Source organism: Podarcis filfolensis, assembly GCF_964270895.1.
Source record: "Podarcis filfolensis genome assembly, chromosome: 2".
Taxonomy (NCBI): domain Eukaryota; kingdom Metazoa; phylum Chordata; class Lepidosauria; order Squamata; family Lacertidae; genus Podarcis; species Podarcis filfolensis.
The window spans coordinates 124,965,637-124,984,594 of record NC_139605.1 but is presented as its reverse complement, the minus strand read 5'-3'; positions in this window follow the sequence as shown (position 1 = coordinate 124,984,594).

Genomic DNA, 18,958 nt, shown 5'->3' with positions numbered 1-18,958 from the left:
TATCAGCTTAAGAGCACTGGAAGAGTCTGCTGGATCAGGCCAGTGGCCCACCTAGTCCAGTGTCCTGCTCTTACAGTGGCCAACAAGATAGCTGTGGGAAGTACCCAAGCAGCCACTGCGCACAAGAAAAACTGGCATTCAGAGACCTGCTGCCTCCAACCATTGTGGCTAGTAGTCACCGAAAGCCTTCTCCTCCATGAATTGGTCTAACCCTCTTCTGAAGCCATTCAGGTTAGTGGCCATCCTTGCCTCCTAAGGGAGAACATTCCACAGTTTAACACTGGGCTGCATGAAGGACTTTCTTTTACCTGCCCTGAATCCCTCAACATTCAGCTTCATTGGATGTTCACAAGTTCACATAGTGCTATGGGGATGGGGAGCTTTTCTCTGCCCAATTTCTCTAAGCCATGGATAATTTTACACTCTTCTATCATGTTGCCTTGAAGTGCTCCTCCAGACTGCCTTCTGTGCTGCATTTCTAGGCACAAGTCTGGGTTTTACTGTGTCCAAGCATATTTTGTCAGTCAGATTTTCCACAGATTGCCATTTGCTCCAATTCCACAGTGAAATGTGGGTTTTTCCAGGAAAAGCACCAAGACAAAAAGACCTGCTCAGACACAGAGCTTTGAAGCCCGGACCTGTGCTAGGAAAGCATGGTGCAAAAGGAAGCAGGTATGAGTCCCTCATCGCCTTTTCCTTAAACTAAAAAGCTCAGAACAGTGAAACTTTTCCCCAATAAGGGAACTGCTCCATTGTGTTCTGGGAAACCCCTTTGTCGAAGAACAAAAAGGAAAAGAAGCAAGCTGATGAGGACTGAACATGCTCAGTAGGCAACGAATGATAACTGAGGAAAATAGAGAAAACAAAGTGCTGGAAAGAATCAAAGGGTGGATAGGGAGCACTGCATAGTGGAACATTTTGGGTACAGGTCCCCCTTGTTCTATGGTTTAAGCAACTCTTCTGCCCCAGATCCATTTACTTGTTTTGGAAATCATGATCCTCTCCTGCCTCTCTTACTTTAGAGTTCAGATTTAATTGCTAAAATGTTACAAACAGATTAATTAATATTTCATCAGTTTGTGGATGTCACCTTACTCAACAGGCAGGAAAGACGGGTTTGAGTGCCTGCTTAAGCCTTGTTTGCAGATCTGACAGGGCTTTATCAACCAATCTGGAACATCATGCCAAGCACCTCCCTCATTTAGTCAATCTTCACCAGCTTCACCTGGGCTGGGCTGCCAAAGTTACTTGAGCTGGTGCACTGCTCTTGACACATTTCACATGTGCCCTTTGCACTATGGGCTCATCCAGACTTGCACTTGCACCTAGGAAACATGGGTCCAAGCAGTTTCTCAAAGCCTAGAAGGCCCTTCAGAACACACCAGTATTTTATTGTATTATTTCGTTAAGTGCTGTCCATGGAAGCCCAGGACAATTCTGTGTCCAGGGCAGCTGTTTACAGCTCCACTTGGTACGCAGGCTGAGACCCTACCTGCCAACTGTCTGACTCGCCAGAGTGGTGCATGCTCTGGTTATCTCCCGCTTGGACTACTGCAATGCACTCTACGTGGGGCTACCTTTGAAGGCGACCCGGAAACTACAATTAATCCAGAATGCGGCAGCTAGACTGGTGACTGGGAGTGGCCGCCGAGACCATATAACACCGGTCCTGAAAGACCTACATTGTCTCCCAGGACATTTCTAAGCACAATGCAAAATGTTGGTGCTGACCTTTAAAGCCCTAAAGTAGGGAAAACCTGAAGATCCAGAACAAAGTGCTGCCTTTCTGAAATTCCCCCCAGACATCAATTCAGCCTTTGAAATCCTGGTAAAGTCTAGACGTTTGGCAGCCCTACCTAAACGACCTTGGCCCAGTATACCTGAAGGAGCGTCTCCAACCCCATCATCCAGCCTGGACACTGAGGTTACAGGGAACCACGCAGAGAGCCTTCTCGGTAGTGGTGCCCTCCCTGTGGAATGCCCTCCCTTCAGATGTCAAGGAGATAAAGAATTATACAACTTTTAGAAGGTATCTGAAGGCAGCCCTGTATTGGGAAGTTTTTAATGTTTGATATTTTACTATGTTTTATATATTCTGTAAGCCACCCAGAGTGACTGGGGAAATGCAGCCAGATGGGCAGGGTATAAATAAAATAATAAATAATAATGATAATGATGACGATGATTATTATTAAGTTCAACCAGCATGTGGTCTGCTTAAGGGTGGATGGCGGATGCTTATCCAATGCCTGATGCCAAAACGGCTTACATCTGAAATCTATAAAGTTGTGGCCTAATCTAACCCACCCCATAGTCTTCTGTGTCTTATTTTCACTATCAAATCCCCATTGGCACACAGTATGCCTTATGCGCTTGGCCCATGCAATAAATGCTAACAGGGAATAGGATGTTTATTAAATAACAGCTGAAGGTTAATAAGCTTGCCAATATTGTTCATGTAGTGCAAGTAGTTATTTGTAGTGCAGTGATTACATGTCAAATTGTTACAGGCCTATCTTAAAACAATTAGGTTTGGTTTAAATAATTTCAGAGTGGTTGTAATCTGTAATCTATAATCTAAGTGAATGAGGCCACAATCCTATATCCACTAACCTGGGTTCAATGGGTCCTACTTCTGAGCAGATATTTATAACCAAAGGAAATACTTCCAAAGGAACACAATTGCTTCTGAAGTCTCAATGCATGATCTGCCTTTCTCAAATACCATAAATTGAACGTGAAAGAAAATAAATCTCCCTTCCACTGTCATGGAAGTATTTTATTTTATAAATATTATGGTCTGATAAGAATTGAAACATTTTAAAAGAGAAGGTTCAATTTAATTTTCCCAGAGTTCCCTTCAATAATTATTAAGTTCTCACTTAAATGTGAATTATTAAAGCCATCCAGTGCTTTTTTCTGGGGGTACTCAAAGGTCATCTTCTTCTTCTCTGGCATTCACTCGTAGCCAAGTAAGATGGTCTTCCATGAACATGGTTTTAACAGTGAGTCCGTAAGTGACCGTGGAGGCCAATTCTGGATCTACACGTCCTTCCACAGTGGGGACATAGGTTTCCGGGTGGGAGCTGATCCCGGTAAGGGTTTGCCAAGCGTGCCTTCCTCTTAGCATGTTTCTCCCTTTTGTCCTGAGTTTGAGTGTCTTCAAAGTCCATGACACCTTTGGTAAAGGCTGTTCTCCAATTGGAGCGCTTGCAGGCCAGAGTTTCCCAGTTGTCAGTGTTTATACTATATTTTTAAAGATTTGCCTTGAGACAGCATTACGCTTTCCATTTATAAGCTCGGAATAGAGTAGTTGCTTTGGAAGACGATAATCAGGAATCTGCACAGCATGACCAGTCCAACGAAGTTGATGTTGAAGAACAATTGCTTCGACACTGCTAATGTTTTCTTCTTCCAGTACACTGGAATTAGTTCGCCTGTCTTCCCAAGTGATGTGTAATTTTTATAGACACCGTTGATGGAATCTTTTGAGAAGCTGGAGATAGTGTTTATAAGCAGACCATGTTTCACAAGCATACAGTAAGGTTGGTAGTATAATAGATTTATAAACAAGCACTCTGCTTCCCCTGTGAATGTCCTGGTCCTCAACACTCTGCACTTCAATTAGGAGATAGCTGCGCTTGCAGAGCTTAGGCAATGCTGGATTTCAGTATCAATGTCGGCCGTGTGGAAAGATAACTACTCAGGTAGGAGAAATGATCAACACTTTCCAACGTTACACCATTGAGTTGGATTTGTAGTGCTGTAGATGGGGTGTTTTGTGCTTTGGTTTTTTGGATGTTGAGCGATAGGCCAAGCTTTTTGTAAGCTTCTGCAAAGATATTTAGGATGGTTTGGAGGTCATCCTCTGAGTGTGCACACACAACGTCATCAGCATATTGAAGCTCTCCGATGGAAGTTATGGTAACCTTACTCTTTGCTTTCAGTCTACTCAGATTAAAGAGTGTTCTATCTGTTTGATATATGATTTTGACTCTGGTGGGCAGTTTCCCTTTGACAAAGGATCATGGCAATGAAAATAATAGATAGAGTTGGGGCAACACAACCCTGTTTTACACACGATCCCACTGTGAATGGTTCACTTTGAGAGCCATTGTTATCTGTGATTGCTGCTGTCATATCATCATGGAGGAGCCAAAGGGTGTTCACAAATTTATCTGAGCAGCCAATTTTCAGAAGGACAGTCCACAGGGCATTATGATTTACAGTGTTGAAGGCCTTAGTCAGGACAATAAACACCATATACAGGGATTGGTTTTGCTCTCTGCAATTTTCTTGAAGCTGTCGAGCAGTGAAAATCATGTCCACTGTCCCCCTAGAAGGTCTAAAACCATTTTGGGATTCAGGAAGGGTTGCCTCAGATATTGTTAAGAGACGGTTTGCTAAGACCCTTGCAATAATTTTGCTGGCTGCAGCTAATAAAGAGATGCCTCAATAGTTTCCACAATCCATTCTGTCATCTTTTTAAAAGACATTGATAATTTTGGCATCCCTAAAGTCTTTTGAGATCTCCTCACTCACCCAGATTTTTTTGATGAGCTTGTGAAGTTGTTGCGCAAGTTCAATTCCGCCCACTTTGAAGACTTTGGCAGGTATCCCATCAGGTCTGCTGGCTTTGTTATTTTTCATTTGGTTAATAGCTGTACACAGCTCTCCTGATTTGGAGATGCTGCAAGCTCATCTCTAATTTGTTTCTGCAGAATTTGTGAGAGGACCTCAGCAGCTACAGTGGAGTTGCAATTTTCCGGCGCTCCGGCCTTACCTCCATCTTATTCCCTGGCTAAAAAAGCATACAAACAGGCCCAGAAATCGGCCAAATGGGAGTGGCACTTAAATCGTTGGCAGACTATAATTTCTGCCTCAAAATCTCATAACTCCCGGAAATTTTGGTCCTTAATAAAGGGAAGAAACACGAAATATCCCTTAACGATGATCCCAGCCCCTACATGGGAGCAGTTCCTGAGAAAATATTTCTCAGTGGCAGAAGCCCCGGCCACTCATTGGAGACCTTCTAATCCCCTTCCCGTCTGGCCTAATACCGACCCTGCTGAAATCCTAGAATTGATAGCTGAGCTGAAAACTGGTAAGGCCCCTGGGCCAGATTTGGTCCCTGTTGAGGCTATAAAGCTTCATTCTGCATGGTGGGCAGGGATTTTAGCTAAAACGTTCGACGCAATAAATGCCACGGGCTTAATACCAGGAATGTGGAAGGAGGCCATTATAATTCCTATCTACAAAAAAGGCCCTCCCGGTGACCCAGGGAATTATCGGAATATCAGTCTGCTATCGTCCATTGGGAAAATATATGCCCGTTTTTTGCTGGCAAGGCTGATGAAGTGGTCAGTTGAGGCTGACCTGATTGGACATGAGCAAGCTGGATTTAGATTAAACCGATCCACAACAGACCAGGCAATTATTCTTTATCACTTAGCCCGGAAATACTCGACACCTCGACGGGGCCAACTTTGCGCAGCTTTCATAGATCTGAAAGCTGCGTTTGATAGTATTCCGAGGAAATTACTATGGGATAAACTTGCCTGTTGGGGAATAGATAGAAGGCTATTGTGGCTTATCTCCCAACTTCATGCCGGGTCCGTGGCCAGGGTGAGATTATCCCCTGCTGGAGACCTGACTAACCCAGTGCCAGTAAATAAGGGTGTACGCCAGGGTTGTATTTTAGCGCCTCTTCTTTTTAACTTATTTATCAGTGATATGAGGAACCCATTAGCCGTCTCACAAAAATTTATCCACTCCCCTCGTATAGCAGATTACCGCTGTCCTTTACTTCTCTACGCAGATGATGCGGTACTACTCTCTTACTCCAGAGTGGGTTTAAGGAGGGCACTAAAGATTTTTGTGACATATTGCCATTCTAATCATCTGTCTATCAACCACACCAAGTCCAAAGTACTGATATTTTCAAGGAGTCGAAAACTTTATTCATGGAAACTGGAGGGCACGAAAATCGAACAAGTACATAAATTTAAATATTTAGGAATTTATTTTCAATATAATTTAGGGTGGAAAGCGCACGTTGAATATCTTCAAAACAAGACAAAAGCCCTATCACACTCCCTCCTCCGTTTTTTCTACTCTGAGGGGGCCTTATTCATCCCTGCGGCCTTGAAAGTGTATAGCATCAAAGTGATGGCCACAATGGCCTATGCTGCACCTTTATGGGCTGCCTTTGCAAATCTCTCACCTTTAGAGTCACTTCAAAGCCAATTCTTACGCCGACTTCTAAAATTACCAACATGCGTAAGTAATGCGGCTATCCGCTTAGAAATGAAGATCCCCTCAGTGGAGTTAGTTATATGGAGGAGAGTTTTGATTTATTGGATATCCCTATGGCATAATCTCCCGAACCACTATCTTATTCAATGCATGTGGCGAGATGACTTCACAAATTTGTGGTCAGGAAAAATCCATGCCAAATTGCTGTCCTATGAGATCTCGCCCACTGAATTGCTCAAACTGGATCTAAATGTGGCAAAAAGGTGTATAAAACAAAGGCTGGATGATGCGGAGCTATACCAAAATTTCGTAGCTGGTGGTGGAGTCTGCTCGCAGTTAAATTTCAGCATAACCCCTATCTACCGCGCTCCGTTCTACTTAACATCGCTTATGGCCGCGTCTCACCGATATGCCTTCATTAGAGCTAGGTTTAATGTCTTTCCAACAAACGTGCTGAGACATAGATTCACTAAGGGCCAAGTCCCTTCAATGTGTGCGTGTGAAATGAAAACATCTGAATCTCTACATCATGTTATGTTTATCTGCCCTTTGTACAGTTCAGCCCGTCTTAGTATACTAAACTCCATAATCCAGCCTATGGCTGACAAACCAGTAGACCTACAGCTTGCCTGGGTTCTTCAAGATGTGGATCCTTATATTACCCTACAGGTTGCTAAATTCCTAACAGCCGTCCTCTCGTACAAGAGGCGGAATGGAATGTTAGTTGATTATTGATAGTTATAAGAATTTTCTATAATGATATCAGATATTGATTTTAGTGTAGTGCCTAAAATTTTTAATCTTAATCTTAAACTTTTCTTATGAATGGCTAATATCTGTCCTTGTGAGTTGTGAACTGTGTTATACTACTTGTGGCTTGTACGAGTCCGCTGTTTTATTTGATTTGATTTGTTTTGATTTGTTTTGTTGTGTTGTGTTTCATGATGGGCGTAAAGCCGAATAAACATTTTGATTTGATTTGGAGTTGCAGTTTAGGAGATGCTGGAAATGTTCTTTCCAGCACAGTACAATAGCTTATCTTTTAGAAGTATGGTACCATCTGTTGAGCATAGGGGACATATGCCATGATTTATTGGCCCATAGATGGTCTTTGTTGCTTTAAAGAAACTGTGCATCATTAGTGTTGACTAAGTGCTGGATCTCTTGAATTTTTTTTATCCATCAGGTGTTCTTTAATTGTCTGGTTCTTCTTTAATTTCAGCCTTAGCATTGGCATAGGTTTTTTCTTCTTAGTGGAGCAGTTTCTATCTCTTTGCCAGATATGTAAGGCCTTCCTTTTCTTGTCAATAATTATTCAAACTCACTGTCATTCTCATCAAACCAGTGCTGGTGTTTCTTGGTTTGGTACCCAATAGTTTGTTCACAGGCTGCAATAATGGGTGCTTTTAGCTTGGTCAAGTGTTCCTTGCTGTTATCAGGGAACTCCAAAAGCAGGTGGTCCTTAGGAGTCATTTGGAAGCAGTCCCGCTTAATAGGATCTTGAAGGGCTTAAGTGTTCATTGTGCACCTTGGTTTCTTTCCTTGAAGCCTGTGTTGAGGTATAATCTTGGTAGCCATAGTGGAGTGTATTAATCGGTGATCTGTCCAGCAGTCATTGTCACTCGTCACAGGAGCACGTCACGGTGATTTTCAGCTCAGACAATTACATAGTCTAAGAGGTGCCAGTCGTTTGACTGAGGGTGCCTCCATTATGTTTTAAATTTATGTTTTTTACAAGAGTGTGTTGGTTATAACAAGGTAATGTGCTGCACATACAGTCAAAAGTAAGATTCCTTTCTGGTTGCTGTTGCCAATTCCTTCTTTCCTAATAGTCCCAGGCCACAGATCTAAATCTTGCCCAACTCCTGCATTAAAATCACCCATGAGAATAATTTTATCCTCCTTAGGCGTCTCTGATCAGATGGCATCCAGCTGAGAGTAAAAAAATTCTTTAATGTCTTTATTGGAATCCAGTGTTGGTGCATAAGCACTTAGAATAATAGCCTGTTGCTTTTTGGTGAGTTTTATTCAAAGGGTTTAAAGCTGCTCATTAATGCCAGTAGGGACTTCTGACAAGAGCCTCACAAGATTGTTTTTGGTAGCAAAGTCTACTCCATGTATTCAACGTTCTTGTTCAGGTAGACCTTTCCAGAAGAATGTGTAGCCTCCTTTTTCTTCCTTCAGTTGCCCCTCATATTGGCTTTTTCACAGATTAGTTTGCACTACAGAAGGCGTGCTGGGGAGACCACACATTCAAGAAACACAAAAGTATAGAATCATAGAATCATAGAGTTGGAAGAGACCACAAGGGCCATCGAGTCCAACCCCCTGCCAAGCAGGAAACACCATCAGAGCACTCCTGACATATGGTTGTCAAGCCTCTGCTTAAAGACCTCCAAAGAAGGAGACTCCACCACACTCCTTGGCAGCAAATTCCACTGTCGAACAGCTCTTACTGTCAGGAAGTTCTTCCTAATGTTTAGGTGGAATCTTCTTTCTTGTAGTTTGGATCCATTGCTCCGTGTCCGCTTCTCTGGAGCAGCAGAAAACAACCTTTCTCCCTCCTCTATGTGACATCCTTTTATATATTTGAACATGGCTATCATATCACCCCTTAACCTCCTCTTCTCCAGGCTAAACATGCCCAGCTCCCTTAGCCGTTCCTCATAAGGCATCGTTTCCAGGCCTTTGACCATTTTGGTTGCCCTCCTCTGGACACGTTCCAGTTTGTCAGTGTCCTTCTTGAACTGTGGTGCCCAGAACTGGACACAGTACTCCAGGTGAGGTCTGACCAGAGCAGAATACAGTGGCACTATTACTTCCCTTGATCTAGATGCTATACTCCTATTGATGCAGCCCAGAATTGCATTGGCTAAAAAGCTGCGTCACACTGTTGGCTGCCGCGTCACACTGTTGGCTCATGTAAAGTTTGTGGTCAACCAAGACTCCTAGATCCTTTTCACATGTACTGCTCTCAAGCCAGGTGTCACCCGTCTTGTATTTGTGACTCTCATTTTTTTGCCCAAGTGCAATACTTTACATTTCTCCCTGTTAAAATTCATCTTGTTTGTTTTGGCCCAGTTCTCTAATCTGTCAAGGTCGTTTTGAAGTATGATCCTGTCCTCTGAGGTGTTATTTTTAAAGACGTCCCACTTCGTTTGCTGAAAAAACGCAACCAATACCAACAACTGGCGCAAGCTTTGAGGAAAAACAAAATTGAATTCAGATGGGAGTTCCCAGAAGGACTATCTTTTGCATACAAAGGGAAAAGACACAGATTAACAAGACCAGACGAATTGGACAAATTTCTGAGAAGATATAAAGAACTGGGAAGAGAAGAAGCAGCATCAATTGAAGAAGGAGCTGAAGGAGGAGGCTCTCAAGACTCAGAAGAAGATAGAGGAGAGGAAGAAGAGGAAGAGGAAAAATAAAATTAAGGACTATTATAAAAAATTAATTAGAAACTATCATGGCGTTGAAATTATGGACTTGGAATGTTAATGGGATGAATGAGGGGGGAAAACGAAATAAAATTCAACAATATTTGAAAAAACAAAATTTGGACATTATTTGTTTACAGGAGACACGTGATGAGGAAACACAGAAAAATCTTAATAAACCAAAAATTAGGAAATGAATTTATTTCATCAGATAAAACTAAAAAGAGAGGTGTGGTTCTATATGTTAAAAATAAAATAGAGGCTCAACAGATTTTTAAAGATGAAGAAGGTAGAATTGTGGGGTACAAGTCAAATGGCAAGGTGAAAAAATAATAATCGTCGGAGTGTATGCACCCAATGAAAACAAAATGGACTTCTTTAAGGATTTAGAAGAAAAATTATTTGAATATTTAGATCAAAAGATTATAATAATGGGTGATATGAACGCAGTTGTGTCAATGGAGATGGACAGACTAAGAGCAACAGGTAAATCAAAAGAGGGGAAACTGCCAAAAACTTTCTTTTCAATGGTGGAGAACTGCAATCTAATTGATATCTGGAGACTGAAACAACCATTAGAAAAACAATTCACTTACCAGTCAGAGGCAAATCAATCAATGTCAAGAATAGATCAAATATGGATAACTAATGAGCTTACAATAAGAATTCTAAAGATCGAAATTCAACCTAGGACACTTTCGGACCATAACCCAATAAAATGTATTTTGAAAGGATTTGAAGAAAAATATTTCCGGTGGAGAATAAATGAAAATCTTTTTGATGATCAAAAAGTGGTAGAGGATGCACAAAAATGCTTGAAGGATTATTTTATAAACAATATGAATCAAGGAACAAAAACAAGTATAGTCTGGGATGCTGGCAAAGCAGTAATGAGAGGTTTCTTTATTCAACAGAACACAATTAAAAATAAATATAGAGAAAAAGGGGGGAAAGAAATCTTAAAACAAATAATGGAGAATGAGAAGAAACTTGTTGCCAGACCTGATGATAAAAAATTGAAGATGAATATAAAAACATTACAAGCGCAATTTTCTATGATAATAAATAAAGAAGTAGAATGGAATATCAAAAGGATGAGGCAAAGGAACTTCGAGTTTGCTAATAAATCCGGGAAACTATTGGCTTGGCAGATTAAAAAAAGGAAAGAGCAAAACACTATACACAAAATAGTTGTTGAAGATAAAGAGATTGAAGATCTGAAAGGAATAAGAAAAGGAATTGTGGACTTTTATAGACGATTATATAAAAGGAAAGAGAAAGGGAATGGGGAAAAAATAGAAGACTACTTAAAAGAAAAAGGGGTGCAGACGATTCCGACGAAAGAGAAAAATAAATTAAGCGAGATGATAGAAATAGAAGAAATAAGAAATGCAATCAAAGAATTAAAAAGTTGGGAAATTTTGGAGCAAGAAGGAGATAGACTGAAATTGCAGAGTTTTGATAAATTAAAAAACAAAGTCCGAGACTGGTTACATTACTTTCAGATAAGGGAGGCATACAATTTGGACAGGAAAATTGGCTTCCAGGTGGAAAAATCTAAATTAGAAACAGAAGTGCTAGAACCTAAAACTAAAATCATGTCAAAAATGTATAACTTGCTGCTGAAATGGAATACACAGGATGAAACGGTTAAGTCAGCTATGATTAAATGGGCACAAGATCTTGGACATAACATTATGTTTGCTGATTGGGAACAGTTATGGACCACAGGTATGAAATTTACGGCATGTAATGCCTTAAGAGAGAATATTATGAAAATGATATACAGGTGGTACATAACCCCAGTCAAGCTCGCAAAAATATATCATTTGCCCGATAATAAATGCTGGAAATGTAAGGAAGTGGAAGGTACATTTTTTCACCTATGATGGACGTGCCCAAAGATTAAGGCCTTTTGGGAAATGATTTATAATGAAATGAAAAAGATATTCAAGTATACTTTCCTGAAAAAACCAGAGGCTTTTCTCTTGGGTATAGTCGGCCATTTGGTGCCAAAGAAGGATAGAATCTTTTTTATGTATGCTACAACGGCAGCAAGAATACTTATAGCAAAGCACTGGAAGACTCAAGATTTACCCACTCTGGAAGAATGGCAGATGAAGTTGATTGACTGTATGGGATTAGCAGAAATGACCGGCAGAATCCGCGACCAGGGAGAAAAGTCAGCAGAAGAAGATTGGAAGAAATTTAAGGAATACCTACAGAAATATTATAAAACTAATGAACTTTGAAAAGATGTTGGTTTGAACTTTGGTGGTCTCCAGCTGTTAAGATAAAGATAATGGGGATTATAATTGTTTTTGTTACTAAATTTAAAAAAGTTGACTGGAAAATAAGGTGATATTTTAAAAGGAATGTTAAGAGATTAGGATTTGCTGAACTAACAAATTGAACTAGAGAACAAGAAGGGGAGGTATGAGGAAGTCAAAGAAACATGTGATTGAAAATTGTTATTGATATTGAATTGTTTTTAATTCTTTTCTTTTTCTTTTTCGTTTTGTCTTTATTTAAAATTGGAAAATTTAATAAATATTCATTTAAAAACAAACAAACAAAGAATTAAAAAGTGGAAAGACACCAGGACCGGATGGATTTAGCGCAAGATTTTATAAAGAAATGAAAGACATTCTAATTGTACCATTGAAAGAAGTAATGAACAACATGTTAACAAAAAGAGAAATACCAGAAACTTGGAAAGAAGCATATATTACTTTAATACCCAAACAAGACTCTGTTTTATCTCAAGTTAAAAATTATAGGCCAATTTCGCTTTTGAATAATGATTATAAGCTGTTTGCAAGCATATTAGCAAATAGGATGAAAAATGTATTGAAGGGGTTGATACATAAAGACCAAGCGGGTTTTCTTCCAGGCAGACAAATGAAAGATAATATTAGAAATGTAATTAATATTATGGAATATCTAACTGCCAGGAATGATAAACAAGCTATGTTGATATTTGTGGACACGGAAAAGGCCTTTGATAACATTTCTTGGGAATTTATGTTAAAAAATTTTGAGATGATGGATATAGGACAAGGGTTTCTGAATGGTATTAAAGCAATATATAAGGACCAAAGTGCAAAACTAATAGTTAATAATGTGATTACAGAAAACATAAAGATAACTAAAGGTACAAACATAAAGATAACTAAAGGTACAAGACAAGGATGTCCACTTTCACCATTGTTATTCATCACGGTCCTGGAGGTCTTTTTAAGGGCATGAAGAAGTAATGATCAGATAAAAGGGGTTACAGTTGGTTGTAAAGAATATAAAGTTAAGGCCTTTGCTGATGACTTAGTATTAACGTTGGGAAATACTACAAATACTGTAAAAGAAGTCTTGAAAGAATTAGACCAGTTTGGTCAATTGGCGGGATTTAATCTGAATAAGAAAAAAACAAAAATAATTACCAAAAATATGGATCAGGAAACAATAGATAAAATACAGCAACAATTAGAGATAGAAGTGGTAAAGAAAGTTAAATATTTAGGAGTATGGTTAACCCCCAGGAGTATTGATTTATTTCAGAATAATTACACTCCAACTTGGAATAAGATTAAAAGAGACTTGGAGGTGTGGGGGGAGAATGAAATTGTCATTTTGGGGAAGAATTGCAACGATAAAAATGAACGTGCTACCGAAGATGTTATTCTTATGCCAAACGATTCCAGTAATCAAGGGGGCAGCAATCTTTAAAAATTGGCAAAAAGAGATTTCAAGGTTTATCTGGCAGGGTAAGAAGCCGAGAATAAAGTTTAAATTATTGACAGATGCGAAAGAAAGAGGAGGCTTCGCCCCGCCAGACTTGAAACTATATTATGAAGCATCCTGCCTCTGTTGGTTAAAGGAATGGATGAAATTAGAAAATACTGATTTGTTAGATCTGGAAGGGTTTGATAATAGGTTTGGGTGGCACGCATATTTGTGGTATGACAAAAAACGAGTACATAAAGGTTTTGAAAACCACACCATAAGAAGGTCTCTGATTGAAGTTTGGGAAAGGTATAAAAACTTGTTGGAACCAAAAACTCCGTATTGGCTTTCGCCATTGGAGGCGATGAGTGTGAAAAAAATTAATATGAAAGGGGGATGGGTGACATATCAGAGGTTAATACTGAAAACAGAAGGTAAATGGAAAATGAAACCATTTGAAGAGGTTAAGGAATATGTTAATGACTGGCTGCATTATTTCCAAATTAATGAAATGTTTAAAAAATATTTGATTTGGACTTCCAGAGGCGGCGCCATCAGCAATGGCAGATTCCCTCTAGTTCTGAGGGAGTAGCTCCGCGGAAATCGGGTCTTGCCGCTACGGCGAAGCGGGGACCCCTTTGAAATCACAGGCGGGTAAAGCCTGTGACCGTGGGACTCAGCGGGCACCTTTAGCACCCCCCAATCTGCGAGGGAACCCTGTAAGGGGCTCCGGAGCGAAACGGGGAGCCTGGCGCGGTGCTGAGAGTCAACTGCTTCTTCCGTGGAGTGAAGCCGCACAGCTGTTGCCGGGAGCGCTGACCTTTTTCCTGTGACAATTCGGCTACTAAACAATTACCCGTGAGTAGGTCAAGTTTAAAGATCGAGGAATTTAAGAAAAAAAAGGATTAATTTGGCACTGAAGCGGGAAGGTGTAAACAGGAAGTCCGCCTTCCGTTTTCTGTATACAGATCAAAGCAAAGACTGTCTAAGCTAAGACCTGGAGAGTTGCGTTAAAAGGACTTAAATCCTAACGTCAAATCAAAAGAACTCCCTCCCTGAACTGCAGGAGAGGGGAGGGAAGAGTGGAAAGTATTTTTTGCCTGCAAAAAAAGAAAAAAAGGAGAGAAAGGGGAATAAAGACCACCACTTAATCCTTGGGAACAGACTGCCAGGATCAATAGAATTGCTGTATTGAGAGTCGCACTGTTTATGGACAATGTAACTTTTTGACAGTTAACTCTGCAAGTGAGATACTTTTATTCTGAAGGGCTTCTTTGGGCTTGAAACTGTTGCTTATTTTGTTGAAGGGGGACTTTGGAAAGTTGGAAAAGAAACTTTATTGTAATACCATTGACTGTTACTGTGTCCCCCTAGAGGAACACTGAAATTGCTACAATTAGTTGGGGAATTTTCCACTTCTAACTGGCCAGGGAAATTTCCACTGCAAAACAAGCTCTGGCCGTGCGACTGACCTTGATCCTCAGATAAAGTGTTATGGCAAACTTGCCTCAGGAAAAAACAACAAGATCGGGCAAGGTTAGACTGCAGCAGACCAGTGCAGTATTGCAGCAGCGCAGAGCATCTGCATCCGGCCCTTCCGCACCACAAGGGGAAGATCCTGCACAAGCTGGGTCAAAATTAATGGCATCTGAAGAGGGATTTACTTCAGTATTAAGTAAAATTTATGAAACCTTGGAAAAATTAAGTAAACAAGTTACTGAAGCAACAACTAAAATTGACCAAAATACTACTAGCATTAACAACTTGGGGCAGAAGGTGAACTCAAACACAGAATCTATTGAAAAACTGCTGCAAGAATCTACTTCGAATCGAAAGACAGCTGAGGAAGCAAAGGAAAAAGCATCGGCTGTAGAGGAAAAGATAACACCGATATGTAAGCAGCTTGAGGACCACCGGTCACTTTTGTCTATGATTGAACTGAAGGAGAAACAGACTAATTTGAGGATCAGGGTGGTACCTGAACTTGAAAAAGACAGCCTAAGTGATTTTCTTACACAGGAATTTGCAGACTTCTGGAATCTGGATGATAAGCAAGATTTCAAGATAGTAAGTGCTTTTAGACTTGGAAGAGGAGGGAGAAAGAACAGGGTGAGAGACTGTTTGATTACCCTCCAAACAAAAGAAGAGAGAGATAAAATATTGAGTCTGCATTTCCAGCAGACTTTGGAGATACAAGAATCAAGAGTGGAGATTTTTAAGGACATTCCGAAATATTTATTGGATCTTAGGGCTAACTACGGAGAGCTGGTGGCCCTGCTGAGAGGAAACAGAATTGTTTTCAGGTGGGAGTTTCCCCAAGGCCTTTCTTTTACCTTTAAAGGGAAAAAAATCAAAATAAGATCAGTGGAAGACAAAGAAAAATTTCTGAGAGAACACGGAGAAAACCTACAAAAGGAAGCTGAAGAAGAAGAGCCAAGAGTACTAAAACCAGGAATACTAGACTTAGTGTCACTACCTTTGGGATTGGACAAACTAGAGAAAGTGACACCACCGACAGAACAAGAACAATTACTTGGCGCAGTTGGAGGAGAAGCAAAATAACGACATCATGCCTCTGCAACTATTAAGCTGGAACATTCACGGTTTTAATTCCCCAGAGAAAAGGAAAAAAGTTTTTCATTTGTTGAAAAAGGAACAATTGGACTTGATTTGTTTACAGGAAACTCACGTGATAAGGCTACACAGGAAAGTATTGATTAACAAAAGATTGGGCCAAGAGTTTATTTCATCGGATAAGGTTAAAAAGAGAGGAGTTGTAATTTATGCTAAAGAGAGCCTATCACCGAAATTCATTTTTAAAGATGACCAAGGAAGATTCGTGGCAATTGAAATTCAAATTCAAGGAGAGAAATTCTTGATAGTAGGAGTTTATGCACCAAACGAGGGGAAATCTGAATTTTTTAAGAAGTTGCATGAGACATTGTTGGACTACATGGAGTATAACATCATTATGATGAGAGATATGAATGGAGTGGTGTCCACAAATATGGATAAGTCACAAAGACAGGTAGTCATGAAAGACGGCAGACTGCCAAAAACCTTTTTTGACATGACTGACAACATAGATTTGATTGACATTTGGAGAACTAAGAACCCCTTGGGTAGAGAGGGAACTTTCTTCTCTGAAGCCAAAATGACATGGACAAGAATTGACCAAATTTGGATAACTAGAGGATTGGCTCCTAAAATCCGAAAAGCAGAAATTTGTCCTAAAACCTGCTCCGACCATAATGCTGTGAGAATGGAGATGAAATTAACACCAATTGGTTCCTTTAGATGGAGGATGAATGACACCTTGTTTAGAGATGTAGAGGTTACCAAGAAGGCCCAAAAAATATTGAGAGACTATTTTGAGATAAATTTGAATACCACGGTTGAAAAAAGAGTAATCTGGGACGCAAGCAAAGCGGTCATGAGAGGGTTTCTGATTCAACAGAATGCAATAAAGAAGAGAACTCAAAATGAGAAAAAAGATAAAATTCTGGAGAAAATAAAAGGAGAGAAAAAATTAAGAGCGAAACCAAAGTTGCAAGAGATTCTGAGAGAAATAAAGTTATATCAAGTACAATATATGAAAATGATAAATCAGGAAATAGAATGGAAAATTAAACAGATGAGACAAAAGACATTTGAATCGGCTAATAAATGTGGGAAACTGCTAGCCTGGCAGATGAAAAAAAGACAAAATTTAAACACCATCACAAATTTGGAAGTGGAAGGAAAGAATATACAGAATCCATTGGAGATTAGAAAGTGCTTCCAGAGATATTTTAAACAACTATATACACAAGGGCCACAGAAAGAGACTGATATAGACCAGTTTTTAAGAACAAATGGATTACAAAAAATTTCTCAAGAAAATAAGTTAATGCTGAACTATAAAATAACGGAACAGGAGGTTGAAGGTGCCATCCAGAATATGCAGTTGGGCAAATCTCCAGGGCCGGACGGTTTAACCTCAAAATACTATAGATCTTTGAAAGATTGGTTAATTCAACCACTAAAGGAGGTTTGCAATGAAATTTTGGAGGGGAAAAAAGCGCCAGAGACGTGGAAGGAAGCTTACATTACACTTATACCAAAAACTGAGTTTGAAAAAAACCCAACTTAAGAACTACCGCCCCATATCCCTGCTTAATGTGGATTACAAAATTTTTGCAGATATATTGGCTAAAAGATTGAAAAAAGTTTTAGTTGAGGAGATACATAAAGACCAAGCTGGCTTTCTCCTGGGCAGACACTTGTCTGACAACACGAGAAATATAATTAACATTTTAGAGAAGCTGCAAGTGAACATTAATACTAAAGCAGTTTTGATATTTGCTGATGCGGAGAAAGCCTTTGATAATATTTCTTGGAATTTTATGAAGAAAAATCTTCAGGGGATGGGGGTTGGTCAAGGTTTTGAAAATGGTATAGGTGCAATTTATTCAGAACAAAAGGCCAAATTGATTGTTAACAACGTGGTGACAGAAGAATTTAAGATGGAGAAAGGGACACGACAAGGCTGCCCAATTTCCCCTTTGCTTTTTATTTCGGTCCTGGAGGTTTTGCTAAATATGATTAGAAGGGACCATCTGATCAAAGGTATTCAGGTCGGAGCTAAACAGTACAAACTTAAAGCTTTTGCAGATGATTTAGTATTGACATTACAGGAGCCAGAATCTAGTACCAAAAGAGTATTAGAACTGATTGAGGAATTTGGTCAAGTGGCAGGATTTAAGTTGAACAAGTTAAAGACTAAGGTTCTTGAGAAAAATTTAACACCGTTTGAGAAAGAGAGGTTTCAGAAGGAGACGGGTTTAACACTAGTTAAGAAAGTAAAATACCTGGGGGTTAACATGACTGCTAAGAACTTGAATTTATTTAAAGATAACTATGAGAAATGCTGGTCAGAAGTGAAAAAGGATCTTGAAATATGGTCAAACTTGAAGCTCTCCTTGTTTGGTCGAATTGCTGTGATAAAAATGAATGTATTGCCAAGAATGTTATTTTTGTTTCAATCATTGCAAATTTTGGACAAAATGGACTGTTTCAAGAAGTGGCAGAGAGACATTTCTAGATTTGTCTGGCAGGGCAAGAAGCCCAGAATAAAATTTAAAATATTAACTGATGCAAAGGACAGAGGTGGATTTGCCCTGCCAGACCTTAAACTTTATTATGAATCAGCAGCATTTTGCTGGTTGAAAGAATGGCTGCTTCTTGAGAACACAGACATTTTGGATTTAGAAGGTTTTAATAACGTTTTTGGGTGGCATGCATATTTGTGGTATGACAAGGTTAAAGCACATAAAGCATTTAAAAACCATATTGTCAGAAGAGCATTGTTTAATGTCTGGATAAGATATAAAGACTTACTTGAAAATAAAACCCCAAGGTGGCTATCACCGATGGAGGCGAAGGCTCAGAAAAAGCTCAATATGGAGGCCAAATGGCCAAAATATTGAGAGATTTTGGAACAGGAGGGTGACAAACTGAAATTGCAGAGTTTTGAGAAATTAAAAGACAAAGTGCGAGATTGG